Below are 15461 nucleotides of genomic sequence, written 5' to 3' on the forward strand. Positions count from 1 at the left end.
CCTGCAATGGGGAGCCAAAATTCTGGACAGGACACTCCAGAAATGGTCTCACAAATCCTGAATAGAGGTGGTGGATGACCCTCCTGGACCTGCTGGTTGCATTTTTGCTAAGACAAGCCAAGATGTTGTTGGCCTTCTTTGCTGCCAGGGCACATTACTGGTACTTGTTCAGCTTGCTGTCCACCTTGACCACCAGGTTGTTTTTATTCAGAGCTGTTTCCTAGCTGGTCATACCCCAGCCTTTACTGGGGCATGGGATAATCCCCTTCAAGGTGCAAGATTTTCATTTGCACTCTTGACTTTGTGAGGTTCCTGCCTGACCAGGTTCTTCAGACTCACAGTCCTGCCCTCCAGCACACTGGCTGCTCCCCCTCCAGCTCAGTGCCATCTGCAAATTTGTGGAGAGAGCTCCTCATGCTGCTGTAACTCACAGCTGCAACACCATAGACACAGTCAAAGATCCTTCCAAGTCAAAGAGCTGAAGAAACCGATCTGAATATGAGACACCAAGTCTCTTACATGAGAGCAGGAACAAGCAGACAAAGCCCAGTACCACATGTACCGAGCTGCCAGCTACCTCTATTGGTAAGCTTTTGCAGAGTCAACAGGAAAAGCTATGTTACAGAGGTCCTCTGAGAAGGTTCCTGCCTTGCAACCTTTAAAAAATATCCAAGGAAGCAAGATGTTGATTTCTGTGGGGCTTCTTCTATTACACATACTGTCTTAGGACCATACCCTGTGATAATATTAGTAGTACTGAGGCAGCAGTTCACTTACGTTTCCCTGAAGTGGGGTAGGGTCTGAATTATGCATGGGCTGAGGTCACTGCTGCTAACATGCTTGGTTTTAAATTAGATTCTAAAGCCAAATAGTGCCCAAACTGGGAAGTACAGCACCATCTAAGAGCTACTGCATTTCCCTTACCCACAGTGAACCTGTCACTATGCAGCAGAAGAAAACTTTTGGTAGTTTAGTTCTGGCTGTGATGTAAAGTGCACCATCACTATGAAAAAAATCGAGGCAGATACCATAAAAGCATGTGAAAAGTTTATATTAGTAGGAATAGAAAATAGTGTTATGTCTATACAAGAAAAGAAAATGTGTTTTGAAAACTGTGATGAAACTGAATATGACATATTAAAGAAAATAAAAGAGGTAAGTAGAAACTACTCTTTGCAACAGGTGGCAGACACATACCAAGGGGAAATGTGTGGTTAAGCTAGTGACAAACAGAAAATTCAATGTGACTGATTCATCCAAAACCAAGAAGAGAAGCATCATTGCTACAAATTTTAACATCCTTTTCCTTTTTTTTTTTCTGCAGAGGCTGGGATTGTAGAAACATTATCTCCTGATATATCATCACCTCATATGGCCAAATGAGCTACTGTGAAACCTCCCAGACATCATGTCTGAGAAAGTATATTTGTTCTGCTTGTTGATGCCTGTTGGAATTTCTTTCACAATGTTTTGAATCTTTCCCCAAATCGTTGTCATTTGTACATCTGACTGAGTGCATTTCCTCACTCATATATTTTAACACTTTTCATATGCCCTCGAGCATCAACAGAAATGTATTTTTCATTGGCTGAATTGATGTTGCTGTTTTTTCATTGCATTTGTAACGTGACATTCGTTTTTGTTTTGTTCTGTGGGGTTTTTTTCCTCCTGGTACTCCATTTAAAATGACAAAGTATTTAGAGAGAGCAAGCTGGTTCATTTTCTTCTGCTATATTAAGAGAATGCTTCTAAGTGCAATGTTAGAGCTAATCTAATTAAAATTAATGACAATACTCAACATTTGAGAAAAGGGATATATGGAAATTTACAAAACACAGCAAGAAGTCAGGATTTGCACTATAGCTGTACTCCTTGGCTTACTTTGGTTAACATGAAGGTCACCCAGAAAACCATTCCTACCCAGCATCCATATTGTGGTTCTAGCTCTTCTGCTAGTGGGAAGGACAGTCATGCCTAAAATTTTGCTGCTGTGCCAGGTGTGACCCATCCCAGGTCTGTGCTCCCTCAGGCTTTTACCTTCTGGCATCTGACAAAGGCACCAGGCCTGTCATCCAGCAGCAGTCCTGCAGTTCTCTCTTCCTAAGCTCCAGCCCTTTTGTCTCCTTACATTTCCTCTCTTTCTGTATTGCCCTTAAGTAGAAATGCAGATGAGGAAGGGGAAGGCTGATTGTTGAGGACAATCCTATTAGTAGTCTAGCAAGGCTATTGTATTATTATAATATGGGAGAATTGCAGCCACAGTCTTTGTGCTGCCTTCAAGCAAATTGTTCAGATCTTTCTCCTAAATGAGGGAAAGGACAGTCACCTGGTGTTTTTTTTTTTTTCTGAAACCCTGGCTGGGATTTTTTTTTAATATCCTGAGAATCTATAACACATGTTTTAGACCCGTCCTATTACTTGTAATCTCCTCTTCTGTCAGGTTACCTTCATTCATGTTTAACACTTCAGAAAAAGAAAATTGAGACCTAGCAGTTCCCTTTCCTCCTGCTCCTTCCTCCACATTGTACACTCACTGCTTGTTTTTAACCAAGAAGTGGTGCTTTACAGCTCCAGTTGCTTTGTTGTTCATATTAAGACTGCCAGTAAAAGAGTTTCATTTGGCTCCTGTCAGTCATACAAGTAGTGAAAATAAAAGCAAAGGGAAGCTTGCAGTGAGAAACACAGCCAAGAAAGGTTTGCAGTGAGAAATCCTAAAAACTTTAATTCTTAAGAGAATAAAAAACAAAGCTTCAGCAAATCTTTTCAGAAGATTGAGAAAATAATTTATATTAATTAGAACTTTTCTCTAGATCTATTTTTAAGGGTTTTGTTCATCAAAGTCCTTTGCTTTCATAGAGAAAAAATACATACAAAATCAAGTTTCAAAATGAAACCAGAAAAAATTACTTTAAGTTTGATTAAAAAAAAAATCAGTTTGAGACCAAAAATATCTCTAGTGGAAGATGACTGCTAATTTTCTTGCTTCTCTCTGCTTGCTGGTTAGATAAATTGCTCAATCCCCTAGTCCACTTAATCTAAGCAATGAAAATTCACTATTAACATCACTGAAAAAAACAGTGAGTCACTATTCCTAAGTCTGTTTACCACAGTCCTGTGTTTCTTCCTTCACTGGATGTCTCCACATTAAAAAATATGGAGAATGAAAGAGTCTGTCATGGTCTATTGAGAGATGTCAAGACACCTTTGATGTTTTCAGGATCCTTGTTCACTTGAAGTAAAGTATTAGTTATGAAATGATGGACCAAAGAGCTGGTGAAGAATGAGAAATTAGTAGAAACAATGGTACAATACAGCTTACAAAAATTAAATTTGGCATTCAAAAGACAAAAATAGCTCATTCTGATGTCCAGTGTATTAAATCTCCCTTCACTGGAGTACAAAGCATGTACCAGCCAATTACTGATTGAGGGAAAAGCCATATGTCAAATACAGTATATGATAGATTGAAGAAAAATCACTTTGACTAGCATGAAAATTAAACCCAGTCCCAGATTCTTTGCATACCCCAATCTCTTATTGAGTTGAGTAGATGAATATGTTAGGAATGCAGACTAGTTTAGAACAAGCATTGGTAATAAATAACCTATATCTTCTGCAATATCATTTTACTCCCCTTTCTCCCCCTCACAGTCCCTTGAAACATTTGTGTTTTGGTGTTGCTTTTTATAAATCAATAAATTTAAAAAATTCAAGTCCTTTTTCAATTTCGAGAGTGCAGGGGTGCACTGAGGTTTTTTCCCTTTTCTTTTATCACTTACAGAAACATTATATTATCCCCGAAAGCTTTATGTCCTTGTGGGACCACAGTGGGATGACAGCCAGCTGCTGGCAGCAGCGTGGCTGGTGTTGCCCTGCTGCTGAAGTCTTGGCTGTGAGCAGGAACACACAGAACAGATGTCTGGGGTACGCTGCTCATTTTGAGCTGAACCATTATAGACCTTTTGCACTGTGCATCACTCCGTCTCCAAAATGTGGGTTAGAAATTACCCTTCTGTTTTGAATAGGATTCATCTGTTTGAAGAGCCCCATTGGTGTGAAGAATGAAGGAATCAATTCACAAACGGATGCAGCCTGAATGTACAAAGAGCATTAGGAAGCAGGGGAGCCAAGAGCTGGGTGCTTGCCTCTGCATGAAGACAGCTGCAGCTTGGCAGTGCAGGTCTGGGGTCTGAGAAGAACAGATTCCTTGGCCCTGGTACATCTTATGCCTGGCTCTCTAAAAATGGCATTTAGGATCCAAAAACTGACTAGAAATAGTGACACTGTACTGAAAACAAATCAATTCCCAGCACTGTGAAAGAAGGGTGTGAGATGAGAGTTGATTGGAAGAAGTTGATCTTCTTTTCAGCCTACACCAGCTCCTATCCCATTGCCCTGCCTCCCCACTGAAATAGTGTGCCTGACAGGGAAGTTCTCTCTGTGAATGCCAATGATTTCACATCAGTGTCGGGTCACCCTCTCATCTATGAAAATTCACTTTACATTGTTTTGATAGAAAATACTGTCTAGCTTCTATTGTGCTTTATAGCACCAGTTCCCACTCTGGAAGGAGTATTCACATACTTCAGGTTAGACGTGTCTTCAGCGCCCTGGCAGACGGAGGCAGATGTTTCCCTCCTTGTGCTCCATCTGGCAGAGAACAGGGCTGGAACCAGTCTCACAGGCTGCCAGAGGAAAGTTAGCAGAGAGCAGAAACTTTTAAAAACTGCAGATTTTGGCTTGACTATTACCAAAGAAAACAGAAATTAATGTCAAAGTATTTGCCCATAATTTTCCATTCCTTGCTATTTTAAGTGAGTTACTCTGTTTTGTTGTCTATGACCACCCAACGTTTTAAATTTATGGGGTTGTTTTTTGGGTTTTTTAATAAGTTACAGCTTTATGGAAATTGTTTGACATCCTTGAAGGTTGGGATCAGATCCAAACTGTCTGCCATAATTATTTTCAAAACTTGCTGAATTTTGTGTCAACTTTAACTCAACGCCAATATTTCTGTTTCTCACACAAGCATCAGATGGTGCTGTGTATGAGCAAGCGCATGTGGACATGATAAACTAGCATCTCCATAATGACTTGGAGTGACTCCATGTCCCTGGCTTCAAAACTGTGCAAATTTGGGTTTGTCATAGTGAATTTTTCTCCTCTTCCCACTACAAGAAAGAAGCAAGACGAAAGTGGATTTCAAAATGTAGTAGCAAAAAAATTGTTGTTTTTTCAAATTCACTTCTTAGTTAAAATTGAGGAATTCTATGGGAATAATAGAACTTCCCCTTGTGGGGAGGACGCAAAGGACTGTTATGTGAACTAGAAATAGCCATGCAATTTGCAGACAATAATTTCTGTCCAATATTCAAATCTTCCAATCTCCCATCCCTTTGAAATGATGACTCTGACTTTTACTCTATGCATTGGTTTATTTCTCATAATAATGAGCCATATGGGTTTGTTCTAGCTTTTGGTAGCTGTTATATTTACATTTGGAAACTTTAAAAAACAATCTAATGTGTAGCAGGGGTTTAGTAATGTTTTCTGAAAGCTCCTGAATCAGACTGACCTTTCATATTTAAGTGTCTGGGAACTCTGCCTTTTCCATAATTTGGAACTATGTGTCTTTTCTTTCGAAAGAGAGTACAGAGAATTTAAAAGAAAATACAGCAGCCTTACAAATCCCTTTGCACTTCTAGCTATGAGGAAAGCCAATGAAATGTTGGGGAGGTAAGAGGGAGAAATGTAATGGAAAGTTAAGAAGCCTGGAGTGGAAGCTGAAGATGGGTGGGGACTAAATGTCAAGGATACTGGGCAGAAATTGTAAAAATAAGAAAAAAAGGGAGCACCAGGAATACCTACAAAGTGATGAAAAGAATTATTATGTTCAAGGAGGTATTCAGAATGTGCAAGAAGCAGCAGCAAGGTTGGAGTGCTACCGTGGAACTGCGGAAATGTCACTGCAGTACAATGGGATTTGTAATCCCCATCACAATGGTAGGAGTAGTCAGCTGTGGAAAATCAGATACACTCAGGTATTACTGAATTCAAAGGTTTGGATAACTCATAGTCTATATGCTATCTATGACTGACATGGAAAATATGGACTACACATAAAGATGCAAAAATTGGTGCTCATTTAATAGGCATATCATATTAAAAAAGTAACATTCAAAGGCGAATGGAACGAGCAAAAGAAAATACATGGAGGTTTTTTGTGATGCAGTTCATAGTGGGATTGAACTGTGAGTATCGAGCTTTAGGAAGAATAAAGGCTAGAATAGATAATAGATGCAAGGTATCCTAAGTTGTCAGAATAAAGTCTAACACTAGTGAAAGCTGTAATTCAATTCAAGGCATAACATAAACCAAAACAACATAAAAATACAGCACTAGATTTTATATGCTAGCATCAGAGGAGATACCACATCTGATAACACCAATACTGTAAATATGAGAATGACAAAACTGAGAGAAGCAATGGGACTGAGCTCATATCAAGGCAATGAAAAGCCATAAAGTGGGAGGGCAAAGAATATTTATAGGAGGAAAGACATCAAAAACTGCAAAAGATATGGGAAGACAGCAGCCTACATTTTAAATAATATATATGTCGTGCAAGAGAGCCAGAATGAAGGAGATGAAATATCATGCAATAAGGCACCCGGGTCATCCAGAAACCCACTGAACAGTCGTGAATAAAATGCCATTACTGGTGGATTATTCCATATTTCTTGATGTGGTATCAGCAATAAAGAAGAATGACAAAATTGAGTCTCCGTTTAGGTAAAGGTGATTAAATTTGATTTAAAATATAAAAATGCAACTGAACAGCTGTTAACCACTATTAAAAAAACCAGCACACAAGGAAGAAAATATGTAAAACCCCAATGTGACTATTCACTGGCCCATTAACACATTAAATTTTTTGTCAAGCTTTCAGATTACTAGGCAATGTGGCATTGTCTGTTGGATTATCAGCCATATAAATTCTTCACATATCCCCCAAAGAATCTACAAGACAGTATAAAGCAAAATATCGAAGTGATATATGCGCAAATCTTTCAAGGCTTTGAAAGAAGAAGTACAAAACAGAGGTGATGATAAAAGCACTGTCTTTAAACTTCCCTAATGTTTATAATAAAGGTGCTTGGAATAGGAGTTTAGTACTAAGAAATTAATTTTTTAAAAATATTTTATTAGAAAAAGAACACATTTATTGCATTTGCATAATGGAGGACTTTAAAAAAGGTAAAAATATTTGTAGGATTAAAAAGAAATTATAAAAGTTTAGGGCTTTTTTAGGTTCTTGAAAGATAATTTGGGATTGATAGACATTGACAGAGTGAGGCACAGGAAGGAACCCTTTACCAAAATAGAAAGTTTCTTTCTCAGGAGAATAACAGCTTCTGACTGTTTCCAGGAACTTCTTATCAGAATGAGGCCAAAAAATAAGGACTAACCTCTTACCAGAATACTCATCTCACTGTTTGAAGCAGCCAAAGAAGAAAAAAAGGGAATACAATAATAGGAAGCAAGGAATATAAGTGTTGGTGTTCTGTATGTTGCATATGCCAAATTTCTGGAAAGCATATTTAGGCTCCCTTTCTATGTGCTAGAGAGATCAATACAATGAATAATTTATTTCCTTTCAGAGGGACTATGAAGTCTAAATGACATTTTTAGCTATCTTATATCTCAAGCTCATAAAGTTTCTGACAATAGCCGTCTAGAAGACGATGAATTGATAGATTCCAAAAGATTTTAATTGAAACAATATACATCTTATACAGCCAGAGACTATGATAATGCATCAGAAGCTTTTAATTAAAATTAGTTTATATTGTATTAACAACTTGGTTGAATAATTATGAATTCTTATATTTAATAAAATGAGACCGCTGTATTATCCATATTCTGCTATATTATGCAGTGATAATAGAGAGACAATAACCAGTGCTGATTTGTTTGTCCAAAGCCTTTCCACAGTAGATCATGATGCACTCTTCCTAAGAGCTGGATGTTGACTCTGCTCTGAAAACAGACTTGTGAAAATCCTCGGTAAATAGGTATTTCTTCTATTGACTGTATGCCCTAAGAGGCTCGTGTTTGTTATTTACTGCTACCTGCGTGCTGAATAATTACACTCGATAAATTCTTTCCTGCTATGCCTTTCTCAGATGGTTGGATAAGATTAGTCACAGCAGAAGGTACCTTCATAGTTTTAAAAAGGCAATCTATTTTTTTCCAGAAATATAGGCATTCATTTAGATGAAGGAACTGCTTGATAATCTATTTTAAATTACAGTGGGTTTTTAATCACCTTTTCACACACTTATTGGTTGTGGAAAACAGTGTAAATAAAGGGAAAATTTCTTATTTCATGGTTTTACTTTACTTCTTAAAGTATGTATGCACATGCATACAAAATATATCATACATGTATTATGCTTATAATCTGTCTATAAATACACATGTATACCACATATTTTAAGTGGAGGAAAAAAAGAGTAACTGAGAGAAATTCATGTCCTTCTGTCACGAGTTGTGTATATATGCATAATGTAGAAATAATATGAATAGCTTTGATCCCCACTATTGCCTTCAATTTACTTTATTGTGGTTCAGAATCAAACATTTAATTTAAGCACCGGTAAAAATGAATGTCTGCATTTCAGCAGGGAGGTTCTAATATAGCAACATGTATCCAGCAGCAGGACCTGCTAAAGGCTCCTGTTTAACTACATGTCAAATTTTTGGTAATTCCATTCACGGGCAATGAGATTTAGGATAACTCTTTTAACATTGATATAGCTCAAGATAAATAAATCAGAAGATATGGGCCTGTATATAAATGGCAAAACTTTCCACAAATTGACTATAAAATAGGTAACACTGTGTATTATTTTGGAACTCCTAAAACAAGCAAGATCAGATACCTTAAGCACTCTAAAAAGATCACTTTGAAATGAAAGTATACTTTAGTTTTCTTGCAAGAGGGATTATCATTGAGTTGCTACTATTCCTGCACATTTTTAAAGGGGTGAAATGGAAAGCACATTCCATGGGACAAGCTGAGAGGAACTTCAGTACTTTAAATGAATCATTATTAGTATATCTTCTTGTGACCACCTTGGTATTCTAATCCAACTCAGACAAATTTAGCTACAGGAAGTACAACTATTACTAGGAATCCTTGTATTGTTATCTTCCGTCAGACTTTGTCTGTCAGCCAAACCTCCTATATACTAGTTGAACTAGTAATTTTAGACCAGAACATTGTGCATAGATTGCTATCAAATGATTGCAATAAAGAAATAGATTGCTGTGCTTAACTATGATATTTGCCATAGAAAAAATTAATTGCCATTTTTGTTAGCATCAGTCTCTCTAAAACGTTTGTGGCTCTCAGACTAGAGTCCTTTTTAAGTGCTTTTCCCAGTGTTAGAATTCAGTAAGCCAGAGATATAACAAAAAATACTTTGATCACAGATGAAGAGGGTCATGATATTGCCTCATCTGGACTTGTTTTTTTAATGGCAGTAATTTTGTGCAGGTAATAGGGTATGCATATATTTTTATGTACCAGTGGTAGTTATATATAGTACCAATGGTAGGCTTATTAATATATCTTTTCAAGATTATTAATGTCCTAAATATTTTTGTGTCTTCACACATCTGCTATTTAATTAAAAAGCACCACTTAGCAGAGGCTTGGAAGGTCTCTGCGTATCTCACTTCAAAATCATTTGATTGGGTGTTAGATAATAATTTATATAGCTGGAGAGGCTTAAAAATATTACTTACTTAAATGCTTTCTTGCAGATATGTACGATTAGACTCATTACAATTAGGGGTCTAAGTCTGCTCAAGCTAATTTTAATGGCAAAACCCCAATTGACATCACTGGAAAGAATACCAAGTCCTGGTGGCTTTGCTAGAGCTTATGTATACACACACAGAAATTGCTTCATCCATCACGGATGCTCAGCTGTCGCTGTCTGTCTAGAGCCGGCATCATCACCAGTAAAATGGTGTATTACTATTTGTCTTTAAGAACAGTCCCCAGACTTCTTGCTGGATTAGTGGTTGCTGTTCTATTTCCAGTGGGATAATGTCCTTAAGTGTACATTTTCCAATTTGATATGATGCTTTCTCTCAAAAACAAAGTAGAATAAAATTAATCTCTTCTGGAAAAAGAATGTTATTTTATTAAATGGGATAAAAGTAAATTCTAACAAAGTAACCATGTCTGATTATGTGAATACTACTGCTGGCAGACAAGGGCTCTATTTAGTTTCCTGCAGAATGAGGATAAATGTGGTCAAAGAATTTGCTGTGAGCATCATCTACATGTTGGGATTCTCCTTAAAGAAGAAACAATTTTCCACCACCCCTCTGGGCAGCTTTACAATTATGGGTTAGGTTTGTGTTGAAGAGAAAGAGGAAAACTGGCCCAGGAATAGTGCGAGGTGAAGGCATCCCCATCTAGCCCTGCAGACTTATTATTCTCAGGAGATGCAGATGCTGGCTATCGAGCTGGTGGCTATGGCTGCAGCATCTGGTGAGGCTCAGGGTGTCGCACGTGTGAAAGAAGCATAAATCCACTTTGCACTTGCTAAAGACAGCTTATTGTTGGAGGGACAGAGCATTTCCCAAAGCAGGGCGAGGAGATGTGTCCTTCAGGTGCAAGCCCCAGCGCAGGGCTCTCAGGTAAGCAGTCACACCAGCTCTGGGAAGGAGGCTCTTGGGAAGCATCCAGCAGCACAGGGGTTGCAGGACTGAACCCCCCACAGTAGCAGGCAGGACTTTCACTACTTGGAAAGGAAGATCTGTTTTAAAAATGCAACTGTGACCAAAATAAAATGACTGTTTCTCTGAAGCTGCTTGTCTGTTGTCTCAATTCTCATGTTGCAACTTTTACTATGTTTTTTTTTTTTAATTTAAATCTTGTTGTGTAATAATTATCCTTCATCTGAAAATTAGAAACAAGCTTTTTAAGCACTCAAACTCAGCTCCACAGGGCTAGGTATTATCGCTTACTGTTCTGGCATCTATTTCAAATGTTTCTTTTTTTCTTTTAAACTTCTCTTCTTTGAAACCAAAGGAGACACTCTTGACTTCTTTTTCTTCTCCACTAAATGAAGGGTAATACATTTAAGATTAACTGCATGTGAGGTCAGGCAGAGCAGCCAACATTCCCATGACTTTGGACACCAGATGGTCTCTAGAAAAATGTTATGACTTATCAGCACATTTTAGTCCCAACTATAATGAGTTTAGAGAAAATACTGTGATATAAGCCTGGGACTTCAAAGGAGGACTGAGCAGAGTATAAACAACCACACTGGCTGTTGACATCAGGCAATACTTGTAATCACTCACTGAGATGGGAATTTGCAATGTTCTCCAGCAGAAAACCTTCATTTCCTGCCTATCATTTCTAAGGTTTCCTGCAAAAGTTTGTACTTGCATCACAATGAAAACCAATCATAAAAGATTCTTACTATTTCCTGATTTGATATCATCTTTCATTTGCTATTTACAACACACATTTCAAAGAGACTGCTTAGGACTCGAATTAAAGGTTGGTTACACACTTTCTAATTCCTGTTTTGTGAATTGTAATAGCTACCGGGAGGATTCAAATGAATTTGAGGGCTTATCATGGGATTTTGTACTAATAAATCTAATTCAGTAGTATGTTCTTCAGTTCAAATACATAATTGAGATTTCCAATATTTTGTCTGCCAGAGCATTCTGAAAGTACCCATTCAGATCTAACAAAAACTAAATCTATCTCTCATTTCAGTAGAAAATACATTATTTATAAAAGACTGGGTTTGGTTCCTGTGTCTAATATTTTCATGTTGACTACTTTGGAGATCTTTTTTTTACAGCAAACACCCATCCAGATTGCTTTCTTTTTTTTTTTTTTGGTCTCATTTAAAACTCAGACGTGGCAAAGGTGATGATCATATGTCATGGAGCACTAATGGCATTATTAGTTGCCTTTGAAGCTATTTAACAGTTACTTACATCTGAAGGAAAGCTAAAGGAATAACTGCTTGCTTTCTTTTTAGAAATCAAATCAGAATTAATGGTTTAAAAATAAAAGGTCAGAATTAGATAAAAGGAAACATTTCTTAGAAGACAAGCAATTAGATAATGGAAAAATGCTTTCTACTGATGAACCTGAGTTGCCTTCACTAATGGTGTTCAAAAATAAGTTAGGTACATTTCTCGTTGGCTTGCTGTACAGGAACATCATGCTCCCCACAGGAGGTCACACCGCATGATCTGAGAGAGCTTCTCCAGTTCAATAATCAAAGTTTTTGCAAGAAATAGAAATCATTACAGATCAGTGAGCTTTCTTCATTTTTGTTCAACTGGAATAAAGTGATTTGCCACGAATACTACTTGAAATAATCTCAACATCTCTCTTTTGGCTAATTAAAAACTTTTGCAGTCCTTCTACATGAATCGGCAGCTTTCACCTAAATTCCTGACATAAATTAGGGGTTATAAACTGTGGTATGTGTATGCTACTAGTGGTACAGAGATGATTCAGAAATGGAATATGACCTAACATGAAAACTTTCCCCATGCTGTACACTGCCTGCTACCATCACTACTTCTAGTGGTGAGAGTCTGCAAAAAAATTCTCTAAAGAGATTACAGTTAAAATTTAATATGCTAGCAATTTCTGTTACTGACATCTCCTAACTTATAAAAAGTGCTCTATTTGCTGATATCCCATGCATTTACAAGTGGGAAAAATTGGAGAACTGGAGACTCAAGAAATTTTCCTATTCTTTTTGTTAACTTGTGTTCTACATTAGTCACTTAACACTGTCTGATAGAAAGAATGCTAAAATTACACATAATAATAAGATTTTCTTGTGATAATACTGTCATGGGGAGGGGTTTTTTTGTGTGTTACAGTAATACAACAGAGTTACATTTCTAAAATCTTAGAAATCTTGCTTTTCTTTCCTCAGACTTGTATATCTATGAATTTTACAACCTTGTACCATGCTTAGAAAAATGAATTGTGTTTACTAGCCTGATTACTTACTCTTTACTCTTTTCTGTTACCTGGTAAGCAAGAATTCAAACTTGGACTCCATGCAATTTTTGTCTTCACATCAGGAATGTTTTTTTCGTCTTCACATTGGGGGCAATCATTTTTAAACACTTTCCTCTAGGACTGTGTGTTTATGTAAGAGAAAGCCCAGATATATTTGCAAAAATATGAACTTTTTTCCTCAGTATTTTATAAGGTATTATGTGATTTTGCATGAAGACATCATTTCCTTATGTTCGTTTGTTGTATGTGATAAGTTGCAACTCCATTAACTGTTACAGTAGATACAACATGAGTGCACAGAGAAATAAGAGGTGTTAACAGAGCTAAGTTTTCACTACAAACAGGGTTGTATATTTATCAACTCAAGAAAAAAACAGCAGCCTTCCTCAGTTTTGATTTTTAAATGAAAGAGTGTCTTCCTGGTTTTATCTGCTGCAAGATTGTCTTGCTGGTTTTATCTGCCTTTGTGACTTACGGGAGAGTAGGATATATATATATGTGTATATATATATACATGTATATGTACATTCACTTCTGCATAACTACAGACTTTAAGACTTGTCCCATTTGAAGATTGAGAAAGTGCACTGAAGCTTTAAAAAGGTTTCATTCCTGCTTCACTATGTAAAATAATTTTGGTCTAAAATCCTGTATCCATTGTTGGAACTGAGTAGCCAAGCTGGCAATGAAAGGAAAGTCAAGACCAAATGAAAGATTGAATTTACAGCAGGAAAATCAGTTCTGGGGAAATCAGGAAATAATTTCATCTCAGCCACCAAGAGAGACTGGGAACCTCCTCACACTGGCTGTTGGCACTGGTGGGAGACAAGGACCTACTGCAGTTACCTGTCGAAATCGTTCCTCTCCCAAGTCCTACATCCCCCACATAGGCTTCACATTCAGCCTCTTCTTTTGCAGCTCAACTACTGCTACTTACTGAAGGAAGACTGCTGCCCCAGGCCATGGTCTGGCAGTAGAAGCCTCTTTCATTTTTCTACATCAGCCCCAGGATAAGAAGTTGCTCAAAGCAATGAAACCCCCCATCTGATAGATATTCGGTGCCTCCTCTGTGTGTACCTGCAGTTTGCTTGCCCTTATGTTCATGCTGCATAGGAAACTGCACCAAGACACAAAATCAATGTTGTTCAGTTGCTCATAAAATGTGGCTTCTTATTAATGCACATATAACATTTTTATAGGCAAATGTATTATTTACGTCTCTCTGAGAGTGAGCTGCATTATTTGATCTATACCATACACGTTGCCTTGCAATACCTAGAGTTGCAGACACTTCAGCAGCTCTGCTGAATCTGTTCTTGAACATAGTTACTTCTGCTTTCTTGTCAACCTGAGGAAGATTTCAGGATAGGAATTGCATATGATTTTTTCAGCTGTAGTAGCAGTTCACCCAAGTCATCCCTAGACAGCAGACCCAAACAGTGCAGCCTTTAAAGACAAAAGCTTAAAACAGAATAGCTCAACAAGGAAACATTCCAAATAAAAATAAAACTTAGTGAAACAAACCAACCAACCAACCAACCAACCAACAAAAAACCCACAAACAAACCAAAAAACCACCAAATCAGTCTGAACAGTAGGTGCTGGTTTTGGCTGGGATAGAATTCATTTTCTTCATAGTGTCTAGTATGGGGCTGTGTCTTGGATTTGTCCTGGGAATAGTGTTGATAATTCAGGGATCTTTTAGTTACTGCTGTTTTAGTTATTGACTAACAAATTCAAGACTGCTTCTGCTTCTTACACCTCTCACCAGCACAACGGGGTGCACAAGGAGCTGAGAGGAGACATAACTGACCCCAACTAACCAAAGGGCTGGATGGTCCATACCATATGGGTCATGCTCAGCATATAAACTATTAGGAAATTTAGTCAGGGGCTGCTGGTGGCAGATTGGCTTGACAGTGGTCAGTTGTTGGGGAGCAATTGTTTTTCATTTACATCACTGGTCTTTCTTGGAGTTCTGACATTCAGCAGAAGTCACTTGGCTAGTTAACACCACAGGATCTGCCAGTCTACTTGGCCTTGCCCAAACAACACCCCTGCAACACTATGGAAGGAGGTAGGATGCCAGGAGTACATTTTTAAGGAACCATTGAGAAAAAAAGCCAGGGTTATTTGTTCCTCAGGAAAGGATAAACATGGAATTATTTTTGCTCAAGGACCTGGGTGCACTTGGTGGATAATACAGAAGGATGGGGGAGTCCAATGTATACCTCAAGGTAATTTAATTCTGGTTGAAAATAATTCATGATTTGAGTAGAGCATTATGGGAATTACAATAAAAGCATCGATGTGAGGAGTTCATTGTGATGTTAAACTCCGTAACGTGACCCAAAGAGACTTTTCA

The sequence above is a fragment of the Neopelma chrysocephalum genome, unplaced genomic scaffold (assembly GCF_003984885.1).
Source record: "Neopelma chrysocephalum unplaced genomic scaffold, ASM398488v2 Primary Assembly neopelma1_76, whole genome shotgun sequence".
Classification (NCBI taxonomy): domain Eukaryota; kingdom Metazoa; phylum Chordata; class Aves; order Passeriformes; family Pipridae; genus Neopelma; species Neopelma chrysocephalum.